Genomic DNA, 20,071 nt, shown 5'->3' with positions numbered 1-20,071 from the left:
AGCGGTGTTGGGTGAAGTGGGTGTCAGAGACTCGTGCCCTGTCTGCAGTCCAGGCCTGTGCTGAAGGAATCCCACCAAGCAGGTGGCATATCCAGGTAACACTCAGGTTGGCAGCTGGGTTGTCGCATGCTCTGGGGAATGTGGCCAGGTCATAGGAAACGTGGGGTTCAGGTTACAGCCTTTTCCAGCTCCCTCCCCCTGAGACAACATGTGTACCTAGAAAGCTAGAACAATCCATGCCATGCCTCGGGGAAGACACCAGGGAATGTAGGAAAAACACCACCCAATTCAGAACAGAAGAGAGCTCTGATGCAGCCAACACTTCATTTCATAGAAGGGAAAACCAAGGAAATGAGGGCAAGGCTTGTCCACAGTTGCACAGACAGGGGCTGGGGCCCGCCTGCCAGGTGAGGACTGTGGAGCCCCGGGCTGGGTTTCTGGTCAGCCACACACGGGGAATAAACTGTGCCAACATCTTATTACACGGAAGGCATTCAGCTCAGCCCAGAGCCAGCAGAATCAGAGCAAGGACATGGAGGGCAAAATAATCATGTGAACTGGCTTGTTTTTATCGTTTTTATTACTTTGATCCTTTCCCACAACACTGCAGTTTGGACCTCAGGTGGCCCCAGGAGCAGGCAGGGCAGACGATGTCACCATGAGACATTTGAGGCCTTGGGGGGTGCCGGGGGCTGCCCTGACCCAGGGGTCCACACTCTGGGTGGCTTGAGAGCCTTGCTGGCTGGCTGCTCTGGTTTTTCCTTCTCACATGCCAGGCCGGCTGCTGGGGGTACAGTGGGAACACCTGGAGACTGCATGGGCCCTGAGCGCCCTTGGGTGGCAGTGGGGAAGGTGGGGCCTACCCAGAGGGTACCAAGGGGCTGGCATGTGATAGTAGCTACACCGCGGACAACCCTAGAGACCACCCCCACACACACCCCAGGCTGGATGCAAGGCTCGGTGCACACTCTCCCTGCAGATGGGCAACTTTCAGAGTTTCCTTCTCCTCTCCAGCTCCCAGAGAACCCACAGGATTCCTGAGGGCTGGTGCGATCCATCTTCCCAGGATGGAAAATTTCTGGAGACTCCAGGAAAAAGGCAGATCCCTCGGATCTGCTCACAACCAACAGTCAAGGCCAGAACAGGCTCAGATTTCAGCCGTGATAGTACCTGTTTCTCTAACTCCTGGCACCAGGGTGGGCTTCTCAGGCCCACGTCATATCACGGGAAACTCACAGCTGCTCCCTGAAATAGTTGGGAAAGACAGGTTCACCTCCTAGTTAACCAGCTGGCCTGAGATCCCCCCACTAAGTGGCTGGACTCCAAGGGTCCCCACTTAAGCCCCCCTCCACCCCAGCCCCCTCCACTCAGCACCAGCTACTCGCTGTTCAGCAGCAACATTTTCTAGCACTTTCTTTGGGCAGATTCAGCCCTCAGCACTCGACTAGCATTTAAGTCCTCACAGTGAGCTTGAGAATGAGGCAGTTGTTCTCCCCATTTTACAGGTGAATATACTAAGAGCCTATAGAGGTCGAGCCATTGTTAGAGATGTGCACCAGAAGTGGGACCTCTGAGTTTCCACAGTGCTTAGGCTGTCCATGACACTGTCTCTTTAAAACACAGAGCGAACTGTGCCGCTTCTCTGCACCAGACCCCTCAGTCCCCGAGGAACAGCTGCACACCGCACGCGCACACGCGCATACTCGCACGCAGGCACATGTGCATGCGCACACGGGCACACGCGCACCTGCAGGGGAGCCCCGCCCAGAGCCCGCCCACAGCCGTGGGCTCCCCAGGCTCCGGGAGCTAATTACATCACAGGAAATCTCAGTGTGAGTCTCACATCATCGGAGATGTCCCCCACGGATGGTTCGAGACAGAACACATGTGGCAGAGTTCCTGGCCAGGCCCAGCTGCAGCAGCTGTCCGCCACAGCTGGAGGGCAGCCAGGCCTCAGGCCACGTGCAGCTCGTCCAGGGCAGGCCCGCGGCCCCAGGGTTTGCAAAGCAGTCGGAACACAGGCCTAAAAGCTTCTCCATTACCGGGCTCCGGCTTGCGGCTCAAGGCTTCACTCTTTGAGGCAGTTTCCTGCCTACTCCACGGGGTCACTGTGACTCTTAGTGAACTAAGCATGTGCCCAGCACGGAGGGACAGGGAATGGTGTCTGTCCCGGACAGCAGGAAACATGATCTCCACCTCAATGAGCTGACAGCCTGCTGAGGGGAAGGACACAGTCGGCCAAGCAAGGACCACTCAGTGCATGTGCCAGACAGGTGAGTCTCTGCCTCTCTTAGGGGAGAGGCAGCAGCGACCAAGTCAATAAAGAAGATGCTAGCCCACTGTGACAAGCAGGCCAGGTGGAGGGGACAGGTAGGGCAAAGATGGTGGAGTGCTTAGGGAGTGCCCCCTCTGGAGAGAGACTCTGAGCTGAGCAGAAAAGTGCAGGGGCCCCAGGTGGCAAAGGGCTAAAAGGATGAGCCAGTAGTGCAGTCCCAAGGAAGGAAGCAGCTGAAGGAGGAGCAGGGGATCCTGGAGGGCATGAAGCACCCTGCGGACCATCAGAAGGAAACGGGGATTCGACTACCAATAGGAAGCCTCTGGGAGTGGTTCACGGAAGAGTGGCAGGATCTGTCATTTTGGAAAGCTCGCTGTGGTCAATGTGTGTGTGAATAGGGGAGGTGTGCTCTGGAGCCCGCAGGGGAGCAGGGAGACCAGTGAGAGGCTTCTGCTCCAGTCCAGCACTGAGATGGTGGGCACCAGGACAAGGGTGGGGGTGAGAGTGGAGAGGAGGGAGGGGTCCAAAGGAGTGGGCTGGGGGCTTGCCTCCAGGTGACAGGAGCCAACAGGAGCTACTGGGCTGGCCTGGGAGAGGAGCGCCGAGGCAGAAGTGGGCAGTGCAATCCTGGCAAAACTAGGGAGGAAGCGGCATAGGGCAGGGAGTCAAGAATGGAGAAGGAAAGGAGAGGAGGTTCAGGATAGGATCAGAGTCAGAGAATCTCAGAAAGGTCACTGGAAAAGAATTCTGTGGTTTTCAATCTCCTGCAGTGAAATGAGAGGCCAGAACTGGCCCCCAACTTCCCATCCACTATAACCCATCTCTCCAGAACCCAAAGCACCTCCTAAGTAACTACAGGGTCCACGGAACACACTTTGAGAATGCCAGAGGAGGCCAGCTGTATTGGTTTAGAATTCACCTGTTAGCAGTATCCAGAGAGGGGAAGGGAGTGGCCCAGAACACACAGTGAGTTTGAGGTGGAGCAAGGGCAATCCTAGGACAAAAGAGACCAGCCCAGGGCTCCTTGTTTACCTGCCGGAGTTGACTTCCACTGCTGGGGCCTCCTTCACCTGATACCTCCAGCTCAAGTCTCTCCTTCGCTCTCGGTAGTCCCTGGTTTTATCACCAGCTCCAGCAGCTTCTCCTCCCTCCTCCTGGGTGTACGAGGTCAGAGCTATGGAAGATGGGAGGTGGGGAGCATATTGATGGTGCAGGAGAGGCCTATGCCTTAAGAGACTCCAACCAAGTGGCCTCTCATTCCTGGATGAGGCCCCCTGACCTGTTCACCTCCAGCACTGAAAGCCCCTCAGCATCTCAGCCACGAGGCCCCAGGGGCAACTGCCCCAAGTTCAAGGCAGGCAGGGATAATGCCAGGCTTCGTCACCGCCACAGAACCCCAGGAGGCGCCACGCTGGCTGGCTCCCCGCAGCTGGCTGCCGTGTCTGGGAGGCCCACAGCGAGCTGTGCTCCCAATGGGAATCCCTACGGGAGCAGTTTTGAGCCCAGTGCAGGCCGGCCTGGAGATCATGCCACCTGAGGAATTCTCAAAAGTTGACGAGCTCTGCCTTCCTCCCCCTGGTCCTGCACCTGCCCCCACTATGACATCACTAACATCTACTCCTGGTCTCCTGAGCGACCCACATCTACTTGTCTGACCAGCCTCGGCCCCTGAGCGTTTGAGGCCCCAGTCCCTGCCACCTACTGTCATCTGCTCGTGTGCATGGAGGGGAGAGGCCCAGCCGCCCCTCACTCTGGGCTTCACTCGAGCTGGGGCAGAGCAGAAGTGGGGCAACTCCTATTGGCCCCCCAACCTCTTCCCCTTGACCCAGGCATGGAGGTGCCTCTCAGGATGGGGGCCACACTGTGGGAGCTGGCATTGCCACAACAGCCAGCTCTCAGGGACCTGACCCTTCTCCCTCCAGCCCACCCTACACCTAGGGGTGTGTTGGCTTGCTGATCTGGGTGTCCGTGAGGGCGCTGGCACTGTCCCAAGGGATACCTCAGCCCCACTCTGGCCACCCCTAACTGTAAACGCACCCTGGAGGGGAAGTCGAGGCCCAGAAACAAAAGCTCTATCCAATCAGGGCTTATCTCCTAGACTCTAGGATCCTTGCCAGGACCTCATGAGTCCTATTCCCTGGCCAGGAGCCTGATGGGGCCTCAGTCTCTCACCCACAGGGCCTCTGGAGGCCCAGGTTATGCAGAGTCTTCTGACCCCCACTTAGATGTGTCTTTTCTCTTCTGCTCCAGGTCCTGGTTCCACTCCTGGGTGTACCAGAGCCTCCACACCTCTCTCGTCAGAAGTCCAGGACCTGCCATGTAGCATTGGAAGGCTCAACGCCATGGTACGTGCCTTCCCACTGTCCTTCCTAGCCTTTGACCTTCCTACTATAGCCACATCCCAGACCTTACCCAGGGGCCTGAGAGACACAGGCAAGAGACTTTTAACTCCCTGCGCTGAGAGAGGCTCATATTGCCTCCTCCTCCTCCCACTGGCCTCTTTCTCTGTCTCAGAGACTTCAATGGTTCTTCTGCTTCTGTATGAAAAGAGAACCCAAGAAGGGACAGGCAGGGTGGGCACTGGGACTATGAGATCCTCATTCTGCTGCTCCGCTAAGAAATGCTCCACCCACTAATCCAGGCAGGTGCCTATGCCCCTCCCTCTCCCTCCTTCTGTGTCCCCTTCTCTACCTTTCCTGTGAGGCTGCTCCAAGTGTCAGGCCTGGCCCCCAGGCAGGCTCACAGCAGCTGGGAGCTCCCATTCTGTATGACAAAAACTTTGAGTGCCCACAGAGGGGATTCCTGGCAGGAGGGATCAGCCCCACCTCTGGCAGGTGGAGTCTGGGCTGGGGGCCCACAGCATCCACGCCCCACCCCACCTGCCCAGCCAGGCCTGGTGGTGGCCCACTGGACAGCCCAAGGTCCAGCTCCATCCCAGGAAGAAGGTGGCTGTGCTCTCCTGATCCACAAAGGCACACAGCCCTTTCGAGGTGATTGAGGATGACGATGACTAATTGTGTCAGCAGTTGGTCTCAACTGGAGCCTTGTCCCAGTTAAAATGGAAATGCTTCCTGTGATTTGCGGGCAGGAGCTGGAGTGGAGGGTGTGGGGATGTTTACACAGATTTGCAGGGATACTGCCCGAAATGGATCCACAGAGTAAAAGCAATTTATCTCAGCGAGTCAGGGCCTGCGGGGTGATTTAATTAAGGCCAAATCAGCCACAGTCTTTGCCTCTCCCATGCCTGGCATCACTGGGTGGCAGTGCTGAGCGGGCCCTCCTTCCCTCTTCTCCAGGACCAGCGAGGTGGGAACACAGTCCTGGACTGAGTGGATGCTCGCTCAGCTTGTCAGGACTGTGTCCAGGACCTTGACCTGGACCACATCCCAGGCACAGTGGGGAAGAGCAGGACGCCTATAGTGTGGCCCTGGGGAGGGTCAAATTCATACAGTCACCTCCCTAGGGCTTCCCACAAGGGCGCTCATCACGCCTCACAGCACAGCCAGGTCAGCAGCTGCACAGAGGGTTTGTGAGGTCACACAGCCAGTAAATGGCAGAGTCGGGACCCACACCCCAGTGTGACCTGTGACACCATGATCCAGGGCTGAGAAGGAGGCAATACTCAGAGTGTAGTCTACCTTCTCAGGAATGCGTGGGTGAGCACCGAGGGAGAGAATATTCTCTGGGCCTCAGGTAGGCCTGGCTGTGGATGCTTTTAGGAGTAGTCCTAAACAATAATGATGATTATTAGTAACAGCATCCATCAGTTGCCACCACACCCCTGCCTTGGCAGATGCAAACACAAAGGAGAGGGAAGGCCACACCAAAGCCCAGGAGAGACTAATGCAGGGCACAGCCATGGAGCCGGTCAGGAGACCTACGCGGGTCAGCAGGCATCTGCTGCATGAACTGTAGTCCCGCCCATGACAAGGGGAGTGGCCTCATGTGGCCCCCTCCATCCATCCTGCCTCTCAGAGCCCAGCGCATGACCAGGCAGAGCCTGGAGGACCCCCGCATCTGCCAGGAGGGCTGCCTGCCATCCTTCCTTCTCTGCAAAAAAGGAGAAGGGAGAGGCTGGCACCCCTGCGGCCTTGCCTGCCCTTGGTGTGCAGACCCAGCCACTCTGGGGCGCCGGGGGGCCGGAGGCAGAGGGCATAAGCTCTGTGCAAACATCCTGCCTTCTCCCCAGGATATTGTCTTTAATAAAAGACCATGGAAATGTCAGCTAGTCTAAACAAATAGCCAAGTTTTATGGAGGATGAGCAGCCTGCATACATGCGCCTCCAGGGCCTGCTTTCCAAGGTGGCTTTGGAAAATTGTGTGCAGGCAAGGAAATGTGGCATCTTTCCTGTCGGGGTGAGCATTTGGGATGGTGATAACTGAGCCCAGAAAGGCAGGGCTTGTAAAGTCCCTGGGGAGGAAGGGGCAGGTAGACCCTGGGCCTGGTGTGGGGCCTGATGTGGCCTTTAGGGGCTAGGTTTCCATCAGATGGGGGCTCCCTCTTTGAGGACCCCCAAGCAGGGCTGACCAAGACCCTGGGGGCAATGGGGTTGGGGGTAGCTCTGACCACAGACACCTCATGGGCCTCTCATCCCTCCCCTTCCTCCCTCCTCAGCCCTCCTTCCCGCCTCTCCCCTCCCATGCAGAGGTCTACTTCCTGGAGCCTCATCTTCCTTCTTACTCATTATGCAGATCTGTGTGTTAGGGGAGGCACACTAAAGTGGGGGAGGGGGAGAAGGAGACCCAGAATAAAGAGGGAACTTCTAACCAGCGCCGGACAAGCTGGGGCCTGGGCCCGGCTGGGAGGTGCAGGAGCAGCTGCTGGCTCAGCCCCCAACAGTAATCAGGAGGCTGAGTCCACTCAGGGTTGGAGGTGCCCCCAAGGACCTGCTGCAAACAGCAGGCTGTGAGCACCCACACGCTCTGAAGAGCAGCCAAAGTCACGTGCAGAGCAGGCGTGCAGGCTGATGTCACAGACTAGAAAGGTTTCCAGGGCGCTGGGCCCTGTGTGGGCCTCCATGGATTGGGGCCACTTGAAAGGAAAGCCACCAAGTCAGCCCTGGCTCAGGACAGTGAGGCTCTGTGAGCCTCAGAAGGCTAGTGGGTCACTTTTAGGGCAGCCGTGAAGGTGAGTTGCATGGCCTCGGGGCCTCATTGCAGGCATCCCCTTCTCCCCCTCACTGATGAGGTTGATCAGGCCCACCACAGGCAAGGCTACCAGGCTGTGCAGGTGGACAGGGAGCCAGCACCAAAGCCAGTGGAGAGCTCTCCGGCCAAGGCAGGGCCCTGGGGGGTGGCCGTACAGGGAGAGGGGCACGGGCTTTACAGTCCTGTGGGCTAAGCTTGAATCTCAGCTGTGCCCCTGCAGCACCAGCAGGGAGACCTTGGGCAGTAAGTCAGGGAGCCACCCAGCTTCCCCATTTTTCATCTGTGAAGCTGGGGAATGACTTCCACCTCACGCGCTGTGAGGAGCAGAGTGGGATGATGAGCTGGGTGCCAGGTGCAGAGCAGAGCACTTTGTCAGCAAGAGGTCCATCCCCATCCTCAGGATCCCGCTGAAGCAGGTGCCGAGGCAGGCCCTTCTCCCTGTGCAGGACTCCAGCCTCGGGCCTCTGGGAGAGGGATCCAATGTCGCAGGTGGTAGTTTCCTCAAAAGGCCACAAAAACAATTCTGGTCCCTCATGTTCTCTTGGAACCTGCCACTCCTCCACCAGGAGAGGATCTATTTCCTCTCCCGTTGAACTCAGGGGGAGGTGGGGATTTGGTGGACAGTGGGGCCTTTGTGGCTTCCTGGATAAACAGAATTTTGCAGAAATGATACCAAGTGAAATCAGAGACGAAGTCAGACAAGGCAATTTGTTCTCTCTTTCCCTCTCTCCTTCTCTCTCTCTCTCTCTCTCTCTCTCTCTCTCTCTCTCTCTCTCTCTCTTGAGTCTCACCCTTGGTGGCCACCATGTTGTGAGAAAATCCAGGACTCCCAAGGGGCCACATGGAGGTGGTCTGCCTGGCAGCCCCTGCAGGTCCCAGCGACAGCCTCCATGGCCAATCTGGGAGCCACGAGTTTTCAGATGACTCTAGCTGCCCCAGCTGACTTGAGTAGGACAAACTGTCCCCACCAAGCTCTGGCCAGTTTGCAGTTTTGTGAATGAAATCAACATTGCATTGAAGCTGCTAATCCGTGGGGTGATTGGGTATGTACCAAGAATAACTCAGCATTCTGAGGCTGGGCCTTTTCTCCTGAACTCGTGGAATCAGGGCCTGAGCATGAGAGGCTGAGTGCCAACATCAACCACTCCGCCTCTCGTCAGATGAACCTGGAAGCCCCTGACCGGTGAGACCTGTCTCAGAGGACAAGGCCCCAGCAACCAATCTGTCCCTCCTGGCCCAAGGCTTCGGGACAAGGCTCAACTTGTAGTCTAGTTGCCTTGTGCAAGAGAACCTTGTACAAGTCAGGACTGTTATTTTTCACATGAGAAAACTGAGGCTCCAGGATCGACCGCGTCCCTTGTCTAATGTGTCCCCACTTGACCTTGGATGAGGCACACCGGGGAATGATTTAAAAGCCTCTGCTCTAGATCACCCCTGTGCCAGCCATGGCCCCACAACTGCTGGGGCAAAGCAGCAGCTCTCAGACTCAGGAGCCCCCATCAATCAATATTTTTAATTACTTACATGATTGACTAATAAAATTCTCCACTGACTAATTGATTTTTTGATTAAGCAAGAGCCTCTGTTTTTATTAAAAGGCTACTTAGATGGGTTTTTTCTCACTAAAATGGGAGGTTGTATGTCTTTTGGTCATTTTGGAAGAAGAAAAATGGGAGGAGGCAAGACCAAGGGAGACCTGGAGGCCAAGAGTACAGGCCCAAACCGAGAGGCCCTGTGATAAATTACTTGACAACTGTGCTAGCCATCTGCCTGGCCAAACACCCAGAGTCTCCAACAGTGGGGTAAGTGCCAGCCAGAGGGACTCTCAGAATTGGGCGGGCAGTGCTGGAAAACACACTTTACCAAGGCAGGCTCAGCCAGACCTGCCTCCAGTGTTTTCTAAAGTGAACTGTAAACTTTCCTTTGCATTTTAATAAAAGTATTGGTTTTCATTTTTATTTGTTTAAAAAAATATTTTAATGTTTATTTATTTTTGAGAGAGCGAAAGATAGAACATCAGAGCATGAGCAGGGGAGGGGCAGAGAGAGGGAGACACAGAATCCAAAGCAGGATCCAGGCTCTGAGCTGTCAGCACAGAGCTGGATGCGGGACCCAAATCTACAAGCCGTGAGATCATGACTTGAGCTGAAATCGGATGCTTAACCGGCTGAGCCACCCAGGCGTCCCCAAAGTATTGGTTTTTAAATGATAAAAGTAACTCATTCTTCCTGCACAATTTGGAGAAGACAGAGAAATCTAACAAAACAACAAAGCAATAAGATAAACTCAGCCTTGGACTGTGGCCTGAGTGGCAGCTGATGAGGGCGTTATGAGAATGTGCTTTCTCAGGGGTCCAAGGCCCCAGAGAACTGTCACCATAGAAACCACCAGGGTCCCTGGGCCAAGAGAAAGTTGCTAAAAGCTACCATGTCAGTGGGCCTCAGTTTTTATTTTTTGCTTTACCACACCTTTAAAACTGTGATGTGGTTTTTTAAATATTTTTTAAAATGTATTTTTTTAATTTATATCCAAGTTAGTTAGCATATAGTATAACAATGATTTTAGGAGTAGATTTCTTAATACCCCTTATCCATTTAGCTCATCCCCCTCCTACCACCCCTCTTGCAACCCTTGGTTTGTTCTCTATATTTAAGAGCCTCATGTTTTGTCCCCCTCCTTATTTTTATATTAGTTTTGCTTCCTTTCCCTTATGTTCATCTGTTTTGTATCTTAAAGTCCTCATATGAGTGAAGTCATATATTTGATTGACTTTCTCTGACCGACTAATTTTGCCTAGCATAATACTCTCTAGTTCCATCCACATAGTTGCAGAAGGCAAGATTTTATTCTTTTTGATTGCCAAGTAATACTCATGTGTGTGTGTGTGTGTGTGTGTGTGTGTGTATACATGCCACATCTTCTTTGCCACATCTTCTTTATCTGTTAATCCATTGATGGACATTTGGGCTCTTTCCATATTTTGGCTATTGTTGGTGCTGCTATAAACGTTGGTGTGCATGTGCCCCTTCGAAATAGCACACCTGTATCCCTTAAATAAATACCTCGTACCACAATTGCTGGGTCATAGGGTAGTTCTATTTTTAATTTTTTGAGGAATATCCAGACTGTTTTCCAGAGTGGCTGCACCAGTTTGCATTCCCACCAGCAGTGCAAAAGGGCTCCTCTTTCTCCACATCCTCGCCAACATCTGTTGTTGCCTGAGTTGTTAATGTTAGCCATCCTGATGGGTGTGAGGTGGTGTCTCATTGTGGTTTTGATTTGTATTTCCCTGATGATGAGTGATGATGAGCATTTTTTAATGTGTCAGTTGGCCATCTGGATGTCTTCTTTGGAGAAGTGTCTATTCATGTCTTTTGCCCATTTCTTCACTGGATTATTTGTTTTTTTGGGTGTTGAGTTTGATAAGTTATTTATAGATTTTGGATATTAAACCTTTATCTGATATGTTGTTTGTAAATATCTTCTCCCATTCCATTGGTTGCTTTTTATTTTTGCTGTTTTCTTCACTGTGCACAAGTTTTTTATTTTGATGAGGTCCCAGTAGTCCATTTTTGCTTTTGTTTCCCTTGCTTCTGGAGATTTGTTGAGTGAGAAGTTGCTGCAGCCAAGGTCAAAGAGGTTTTTGCCTGATTTCTCCTCAAGGATTTTGATGGCTTCCATTCTTATGTTTAAGTCTTTCATCCATTTTGAGTTAATTTTTGTGTGTGGTATAGGAAAGTGGTTCAGGTTCATTCTTCTGTGTGTTGCTGACCAGTTTTCCCAGCACCACTTCCTGAAGAGACTATCTTTATTCCATTGGACATTCTTTCCTGCTTTGTCAAAGATTAGTTGGCCATACGTTCATGGGTCCATTTCTGGGTTTTCTATTCTTTTCCATTGATCTGAGTCTCTGTTTTATTTTTTAGAGAGGGGGAGGAGCAGAGAGAGAGGGAGACAGAGGATCTGAAGCAGGTTCCACACTATCAGCAGTGAGCCTGATGTGGGGCTCAAACTCACAAACTGTGAGATCATGACCTGAGCCGAAGTCCAACCAACTGAGCCTCCCAGGCACCCCAAAACTGTGTTTTTAAATGGCTCCAGAGGAGCCTGTCCTGCCGAGGAGACATTTCTTATGGTTGCTTGTCACTGACTGGGGAAGACAAGGACAGATCATGGTTAGAAAGAGGAAAAGTGGTTGTTTGGTGAGGGAGGGACAGGGAGTAAAGAGCAGGCCTGGGCTTTAGGGAAGGGCATCCACCATTTCCATGAGCTGTCCCTTCCCTCCCCAAGTCCCCAGGTTCTTCACCTGGAGCTCAGTGCTTCTGCAGGGGTTCTCCAGGGCCTGGCCTTTCCCAGGTCTCAGCTGTGGGGTGGCACTTCTGATGGGGAAGGTGCTGCACTAGCTCAACTCTGGGCCCCAGGCCCCTGCTCTGCACCTCACATCCATAGTTACTGCCATGCCACTCTCCCCATCCCACTCTGGGGATCTTTTATTAACTTTTATTAACTGCTACATACCCAGCAACAAGAACAGTAGGCAGCACATGCAGGCTCAGTGACGATGTGACAAGCGAATGCTGAGTAAATTCACTTTACCCATAAGCACTCCTTCCGAGCCAACCATGCAGCTGTGAGATGATGACCTAGGCACTTGCCCCCTTCGGAAGCTCATGGCAGATATACAGTATGATGGGTGATGGCGCCCCATCTGCCTCAGGCCAGCCCTGTGCACAGAGGCCATTGTTATGTCCTCAAGGGCAGAGGTGGGGCCTACCACCCAGAGGTCTTGTCCCACCTAGCCAGTGACCAGTGACCTGCCCTCAGCTGGATGTGAGGCCCCTAGACCCATGCAGGGCCCAGAGACTCTCTCAAGCCAACCACCGTGCCTGTGGGAACCAGAATATCTCTGGTACCGAACTCTACTTTTAAATAAAATAAAATTCACTGGTTTTTTTTCCTTATACAAAAATAACATCTGCTCCAAGGGAAAAAAACCATGAAGAGGTCACTTGTCCTTCTCCCCCAAGTACTAATGACATGGAAAGGAAAAGTGGGGACATTTCAGGGATGCAACGGCCGAGAAGAGTGCCAGCCACTCCTCTCTGAATCTCAGTGTGTCCAGGGGACACATTCACCGAGGTGCACTGTGACCTCCCAGTGGCTGGCCCCCCTCAATGCCGTGAGTCACTGCCTCCTGGAAGTGCTTCTTTTGTTGGCCAGGGCCAGGGAAGCTGGAGCAGCTGGCCACAGAGGGATCCTAGCCCATGCAAGGAGGCCCTGGACTCCCACCTCACCTGCCGTCCACCCCCAGGGCCTGGTCCCCTGGCTGGCCCCACCCTCTCAAGCTGATGGGTGGACTTTGGAATGTCCCCGCATCCTCAGTTCTTGGTCTGTTTCTCTGTCACACTCCTTCCTCAGTGATGTCATCTGAGCTGTGGTCGGAGTGCATCTGTGTGCTGATGCCACCCACAAGGATCACTCTGACTCTCTCAAAGGCATCTCAACGGTAACTTGAACCAGCTCCTGACTCATCCCAAACACTCACATCGATCTCCCCAGATCTCCTCCTCATTCTGGCAGGTGGCTACTCATCCAATTCAAAGCCCTGGCAGCTAAATGACTATGACTCTGCCATTGGCCCCCAGCCTCCTTCAGCAAACCCTCTGAACCCACCCAGGGGCCCCAGGCATGCCAGCCTGCCTAGATCACTGTAATTGCTCCTAACTGCTGCCCCGCCCACTTGGCGCCTGTGGCCTATGACTGTTAACACAGTGATCCTGAGAAAGCAGAGGCTGCTCTTCATCTCCTGGCTCACTAGCCTCCGTGCTTCTCACACTCCAGCCTCTAAAGGAAACACATCATGTTCACCATAGCCTTCAATGCCCATAGAACCTGGCCCTTGCCTCCTTGCCAACCATGTCTCCCAAAGCCCCCCTCTTCTCCCTGTGTTCCAGGCACAGTGACTTCCAGGGACTCCCGGGGCCCCCCAGGCATGTTGCTTCAGACCCTCAAAGCAGGGCCTAAGACAGGACCTGGGGCAGGTTGTTGATTTGGAAGGTGATGCCAAGAGGCAGAATTGAGAGAGAAGAAAAAAACTAATGGGGGGGGGGGGCATGTCATCAGTGATGGCTGGGGGCTGCTGGGACTCCCTGAGGAGCTTCCAGAGTCATCTACCTGGAGGATATGCAGCTGAGGCATTGTCCATGCTCCTGCCCTACTGCATAAAGGCTATTACAGCTTTACCTCCCCACATTCTGAGTCTGCCTTAGGAAGACCCCAAGGCAGAAAAGGGAGAGACCCAGGGCACAGCTTGAGGGGGACACCATACTGGGGGGTGAGTCTGAGCACACAGAACTGTCTCCCACAGCTGTGAATGAAGACAGGCAAACCGAGGGCTGTACCAGGGACACCTGAAATCTTTGCTGTTTGAGTGCTATCTTAGGGTCTGGGCCAGAATGTCCCTACTCTCTGGCATCATGCTCCTCACTCCTTTCAGATCCCTGCTTGAAGTCACCCTAGAGCCGTCCCTGAGCCCTGATCGATGGAGAAGCCCTGTTGCCACCGCTCCCCATCCTCCTGACTCTGCACTAATAGGGATATGAGAGCGGCTCTCATCACCTCCTCACATGGCTTATATTTATCAGTTTAATTACCAGCCTCTCGCCAGAGCACGAGCTCCCCAGAGCAAGAGCCACTCTGTTTTGTTTACTATCCCCAGTGCCTAGAGCAGATCTACACACAAGAGACACTCAATACATCCCTTTTTATTGGACAAGTGAATGGGTTTTAGCAAAATGAAAAATAGATCCAGAGGAAAGATGTAGAATAAGGGAAATAGCAGTGGTCACATTTAAATAATTTGTAGGCATTTATTATGAAAAAAATTCAAACATACAAAGTTGGCAGAATAGTACAATGAACTCGTGTACCATCATCGAGTTTCAACAACTATCAGAAACCTTTTAGCATTCTTGTATCATCTATAACTCCATCAACTCCCCACTCCACTCAGTTACTATTTTTATAGGTAAACTTTGCATACATTTTATAGAAATAAACAAAGAGAACACAAATGAGAAAAGCAACTGTTACTTATTCTGAACTTGCTATAGCAAGGAAGTCAGCCATGATCACCTGCATATTGGCAGAGACTCAAAGGCGGTGGAAAAAAGAGAAGGCTTCAGGTATATTGTGCTTGGAGGCTGTTGGCCAAGGAAGCTGGGCTAATGGTAAGCAGGGCATCCTCTGTGATTGCTTAGGGGGAACACGTTTGGCTTTCTCTTGTTGGTCCTAAGTTGTAAGTGGGAACCAAATTGGGGAAGGTGTTAGTTATTAATCAGTCTTGCCATTTGGGGCCAGTTGTCATCAAAGTTATTGTTTAGCTTCTTGGATTGTCACTAGAGATAGCAATCTGGCTTCCTGCAGGACTGACTGATAGCAGGTTATTGCAGATACGGAGTTGCTGTCCTGGGCAGGTTGTTGCAGATTGTGGGTCAGAGTTCTATTTTTTAATATTTTTAAATGTTTATTTATTTTTGAGAGAGAGAACGCACGCATGAATGGGGGAGGGGAGAGAGAGGGAGGGAGACAGAAAATCTGAAGCAGGCTCTGCTCTATCAGTGCAAAGCTTGGCATAGGGCTTGAACCAATGAGCCATGAGGTCATGACCTGAACCAAAATCAGATGCTCAACCAACTGGTGCCCCCAGAGTTCTACTTTTGTATACAGTCTGGCCGTTGTCTATTTGTCTCAAGTTCCTCAACTGAGATATACAAATATTAGTTGTATAATTTTGATAAATGGGTACACCCATGGCATACATTTTCTTGATATATAAAACAAGGTTTAAGTTGTTTTTAATTGCTGAAATCTATGAAACTTAGTAGATGTTCAGTTAATTTTCAGTAAATGAAAGGAGGATGAATGAATGAAACTTAAATCCTAGATCTTTGCAATATGGGAGGTTGCCAAGAGGGAGAAGAGGAGAGTAAATGTGCACTACAATCCTGATTTTCTTTTAGTTTGTTTTCATTTTTGTTTTTGTTGTAGTTTTAAGCAAGAGAGCAATCACAAGCAGAGGAGGGGCAGGGGAGAGGGAGATAGAGAATCTTAAGCAGGCTCCATGCTCTGTGCAGAGCCTCTGGGCAGAGCTCAGTCTCACAACTGGGAGATCATGACCTGAGCCAAAATCAAAAGTTGGACACTTAACTGACTGAGCCACCCAGGCACCCTATCATCCTTATTTCTTGATAGAGGAAATACAGTGCTGATTAAATTTAGATTTGATGGGAAAATATAAATTTAATTATTTGTATGAAAATTTAAGAGTAACTTACTAGAAAAATAATAGAATGGGTAGCTTTTAGTAAACACTAAAACAACAATAAGTTAATTCTATCATTTCTTTGAATAGTTTTTGAGGTCTTACTATGTCCTAGGCACTGTTCTAGGTGTTGAAGATACAACAATGTAAAAACAGATAAAATCTCCTACCCTCCTGGAACTTACATCCTGATGAGAAAAATGAAAATAATCAAAATAAACAAGTCAGCCTACAGCATATTAGCTAGTGATGAATGCTATGGAAACAAAGCAGGAAAAGGGATGAGGAACTGCCAGAGGTAGTTTGCAGTTTTAAACAGAGTGGCTAGGAGTCTGGGCAAAAACATATTCCAAATATATACTGTTTACAAGACACACACATACACATTATATTACACAAAAGATTTAAAATATAGAAATAGAAAAAAGTATACTAGACAAATGCTACCAAAAATGTAGCTATTCCCATGTGAATTTTAGATAAAATAAAAATCAAGATGAAAAGCATTAAAAGGGACTAAGAGTGATAATTCATATTCATGAAAATTATAATCTATCAGGAAAGAGTAATAGTCATAAGTATTTATTACATAATAATTTAGCTTCACAGTCAGCTTCCTTGACTGAAAGATAGAAATTGTGAAATTCACAATCATAATGAGAAATTTTAGGACATATTTTTCAGAAGTCAGTACATAAAAGACACTGAAGGGAAAAAAATACAAAAATTTTGAATTACTATAAACTTAACCACAAATATGAAAAAACTTTACCAAAAAAACAGAAAATTCCCTTTTGCTTCAACCACAAGTATCACATATTAATCCTCAAAGGTTTCCATTGAATTCCAAAATCAATATTCCTAAGACTACTATTTGTAGCAATAAAATCGAAGTTGAAATTTAATAATGAAGGAATTAAGCTCCAAAGTCTGTCAACTTCAAAATGTTTTTAAAAACTTTCTAAGTAACCCTTGAATTATGTTCTGATAGATACAATTACAGAACAATATCATTTATATTTAAACTGACTCAAAACAATGCCACATATGTCTTATGAGTATATATGCATGTACTAACTAAGCAGACAAAAGGCTGAAAATGTGCCATTATTCCTCCCACTAAGCATAAGTCAAAGCCCTGGATATTAAATATACAACAAATAGAAGAAGACTCAAAAAAGTGGAGTGAGGAAGGCAGACTGGCTAAGGACCTTAGGACCCAAAAATCGATAGTGGTGGTTTCCCTGGATTTTCTTTTTGCCTCATATAACCCAGACTTGGAGCAAAGAGTCGGCAACTCAGAAAGCCCAAAGAGCACAGACCAAAAAAGCTCCAACAAGGAGCCCAAGGACAGGAAAGGAATAACCTACTAAGACAGAAAAGTTTAGACAATCACTGGTCTACTCCAAGCAAACATCACAGAAAAAATTATACCCACACCAGCAAATGCCTAGACCTCCATCATCTCAGAGAAGGCCAAGTGTGCTGCTGCGAACTTCCATTCCAACTAGTGTCAGTGAGGACCACGTAGAAGCCAGAACCCCCCCACCACCACCACCCAGCTCTAACGAGGATCACCCATCCTCACTTCAGCAGTCAACAGAGGCTGAGTGAGGAACCTGAACTTCTAATTCTACGTGATTGCATGGAGGAACTGCTCCCACTTTTCTTGCTAGAGCACTCACAGGAAGACCCAGCTAAAACAGAATGTTTAAATAAGATCCAGAGTCTCACAACATAATATGAAAATGTTCCAGTTTCTGCAGAGAATTACTAGTCATACCAAGAACCAAGGAAATGAAATGAAAGCAGACATTCAACAGATGCTGACAGCTAGATGACAGAGATGTTAGGATGATCTGGCAAAGATTTTAGTCATCATAAAATGACTTAGCAAGCAATTTTGAATATGCTTGAAACAAATGGAAGAACAGAAAGTCTCAACAAAGAAATAAAAGATATAATGAAGAACCAAAATAAAATTTAGGACAGAAAAATACAGTGAGTGAAATAAGTGGATAGGCTTAACAAAATGAAGAGGACAGAAGAAAGAATCAGTGAACTGAAAGGTAAAATATAAGTTACCCAACCTGAACAACAGAGAGAAAATAGAACAGAGCTTCAGGGACCAGAAAGAATGTAACAAAAGATCTAACATTCATGTCATTCAAGTCCCAAAAGGAAAGGAGAAAGAGGGTAGGCTGCAAAAGTACTCAAAAAAAAAAAAAAAAATTGAAGAAAGGAAGGAAGAAAAAAGGAAAACATAGGGGCTAGAAACTTAACAATTTGGCAAAATAGATAAACCTGCAGATTTAAGAAGGTGAGTAATCTCAAACAGAATAAAAACAGAGAAATCCATGTCAAGACACATGATAATTTGTGAGATATTAAGACACAGAAAAAAATCTTGAAAGCAGTAAGAGAAATGACTCTTTCAAATGACAGTGCATTTTTCATCAGAACCATAGAAGCAAGCATGAAGTGAGCATCGTATTTTTCAGATGCTAAAAGAAAAGAGCTGCCAACCCAGAATCCTCCGGTGAAAATGTCATTTTCACTTTTGCTCTCAATCTCAGATGAAGGAAAACTAAGGGAATTCATAACTAGCAGAACTACCCTGAAAGAATGACTAAGGGAAATTTTCTAAACAGAAAATAAGCAATTAAAAGAAGTAGCCTCTTGGAACATCAGGATAAAAGGAAGAAGGTGGCAAGCAAAAATATGGGTAAACACAACAGATTTTCTTTCTCATCTTGAATTTTCTTTTTTTTTTAATGTTTCTTTTTGAGAGGGGAGGGGCAGAGAGAAAGAGAGAGACACAGAATGCTAAGCAGGCTCCAGACTTCAAGCACTGAGCTGTCAGCATATAGCCAATGCAGGGCTCAAACTAACAAGCTGGGAGATCATGACCTGAACCAAAAGAAAATGATCTTAGCTGAAGTTGGGCACTTAACCAACTGAGCTACTCAGGCACCACTCTCATCTTGAGTTTTCTTTCTCTTTTTTTAAAATTTTTAAATTTATTTTTGAGAGAGAGAGAGTGTGTGAGCAGAGGAGAGTCAGAGAGAGAAGGAGACACAGAATCTGACAGGCTCCAGGCTCTGAGCTAGCAGCCAACACAGAGCCCAGCACAGGGCTCGATCCCATGAACCATGAGATCATGACCTGAGCCAAAGTTGGGCACTTAACCGATTGAGCCACCCAGACACCCCTCATCTTGAGTTTTCTAAATGATGCTTAATAGATGAAGCAAAAAAATTAGCATGCAGATCTAGTTCTAAATTTGTGAGGAGGAAATATTAAAGGCAATTATATGACAAAGGGTAAAGGATATAAACAAAGGTAGATTTCTATACCTCATTCAAACCTGCAAAACAATAATGCCAGGAGAATATGATATGTTATGTATATGTATGCTTTCACTCATATGTGGAACAGGAGAAACATAACAGAGGACCATGGGGGAGGGGAAGGGGAAAAAATAGTTGAGGAGAAGGAGGTAGGAAAACCACAAGGGACTCTTAAATACTGAGAACTGAGGGTTGATGGTGAGTGGTGGAGAGAGGAAAATGGGTGATAGGCGTGGAGGAGGGCACTTGTTGGGTTGAGCACTGGGTGTTATATGGAAACCAACTTGACAATAAAACTATATTTTAAAAAAGTTATGTATATGTAATATAATACCTAGAGCAACCACCAAAAATGTTATACAAAGACAAGTCCTCAAAAATGCTAGACATACATCAAAAGAATTCTAAAAACTGGTCAAGTAGCCTAAGAAAATCAGGAAAAATAAAACAAAAAAATTAAAGCAGAACACAAAAAATAAAATGGAAGACTTAAGCTCTACCATGTCAATAATTGCATTAGATGTAAATAGTAAGGATATACCAACCAAATGACAGAGACTGCCAGAGTGGATTTGAAAATATGACCCAAAAATATGTAGTTTGCAAGAAATCCCTCAAATATGATACAAGAAGAATGAAGATAAAAGAATAGAAAAAGACATACCATGCAAGAATTCATCAAAGAAGGAAGGAATTAATCAAGGAAGCAATAATGGCTGTATTAATATAAACTAAAGTATTCCTCAGAGCCAAGAAAATTAGCAAAGGCAGAGAGAGACATTATGGAATAATAGAATCAATCCACCAGGAAGACATAGCAACCCTAAATGTATACACACCAAATGACAGAGCTAACAAAATATTTGAATCAAAATCTAAAGAACTGAAAAGAGAAATAGACAAATCCACAATTATAGTCAGAGACTTCAACACTCCTCTTTCAAGAAGTCATAGAACTACAAGACAGAATTACAA

At 48.7% G+C, this 20,071-nt stretch overlaps 2 long non-coding RNA genes across 3 annotated transcripts in view; both read left to right on the top strand.

Moving 5' to 3' along the window:
* The first annotated feature begins 3,909 nt into the window (after nt 1-3,909).
* Nucleotides 3,910-20,071, top strand: part of LOC115285674 — a 33,915-nt gene continuing 17,753 nt past the window's right edge. The window contains exons 1-2 of one of the 2 annotated variants that reach the window (XR_003905644.1): nt 3,910-4,112; nt 4,526-4,620. This is a non-coding gene — a long non-coding RNA (uncharacterized LOC115285674). The remainder of the gene's footprint in view (nt 4,113-4,525; nt 4,621-20,071) is intronic. The other variant, XR_003905643.1, reaches the window with a different exon arrangement.
* On the top strand, nt 5,843-6,499 carry LOC115285675. Its single transcript, XR_003905645.1, has 2 exons — nt 5,843-5,968; nt 6,069-6,499. It is a non-coding gene; the product is annotated as an uncharacterized LOC115285675 (long non-coding RNA).

The sequence above is a fragment of the Suricata suricatta genome, chromosome 2 (assembly GCF_006229205.1).
Source record: "Suricata suricatta isolate VVHF042 chromosome 2, meerkat_22Aug2017_6uvM2_HiC, whole genome shotgun sequence".
Lineage (NCBI taxonomy): Eukaryota > Metazoa > Chordata > Mammalia > Carnivora > Herpestidae > Suricata > Suricata suricatta.
The sequence above is the reverse complement of the archived record's forward strand: the minus strand, read 5'-3'. Positions and strand labels throughout refer to the sequence as shown.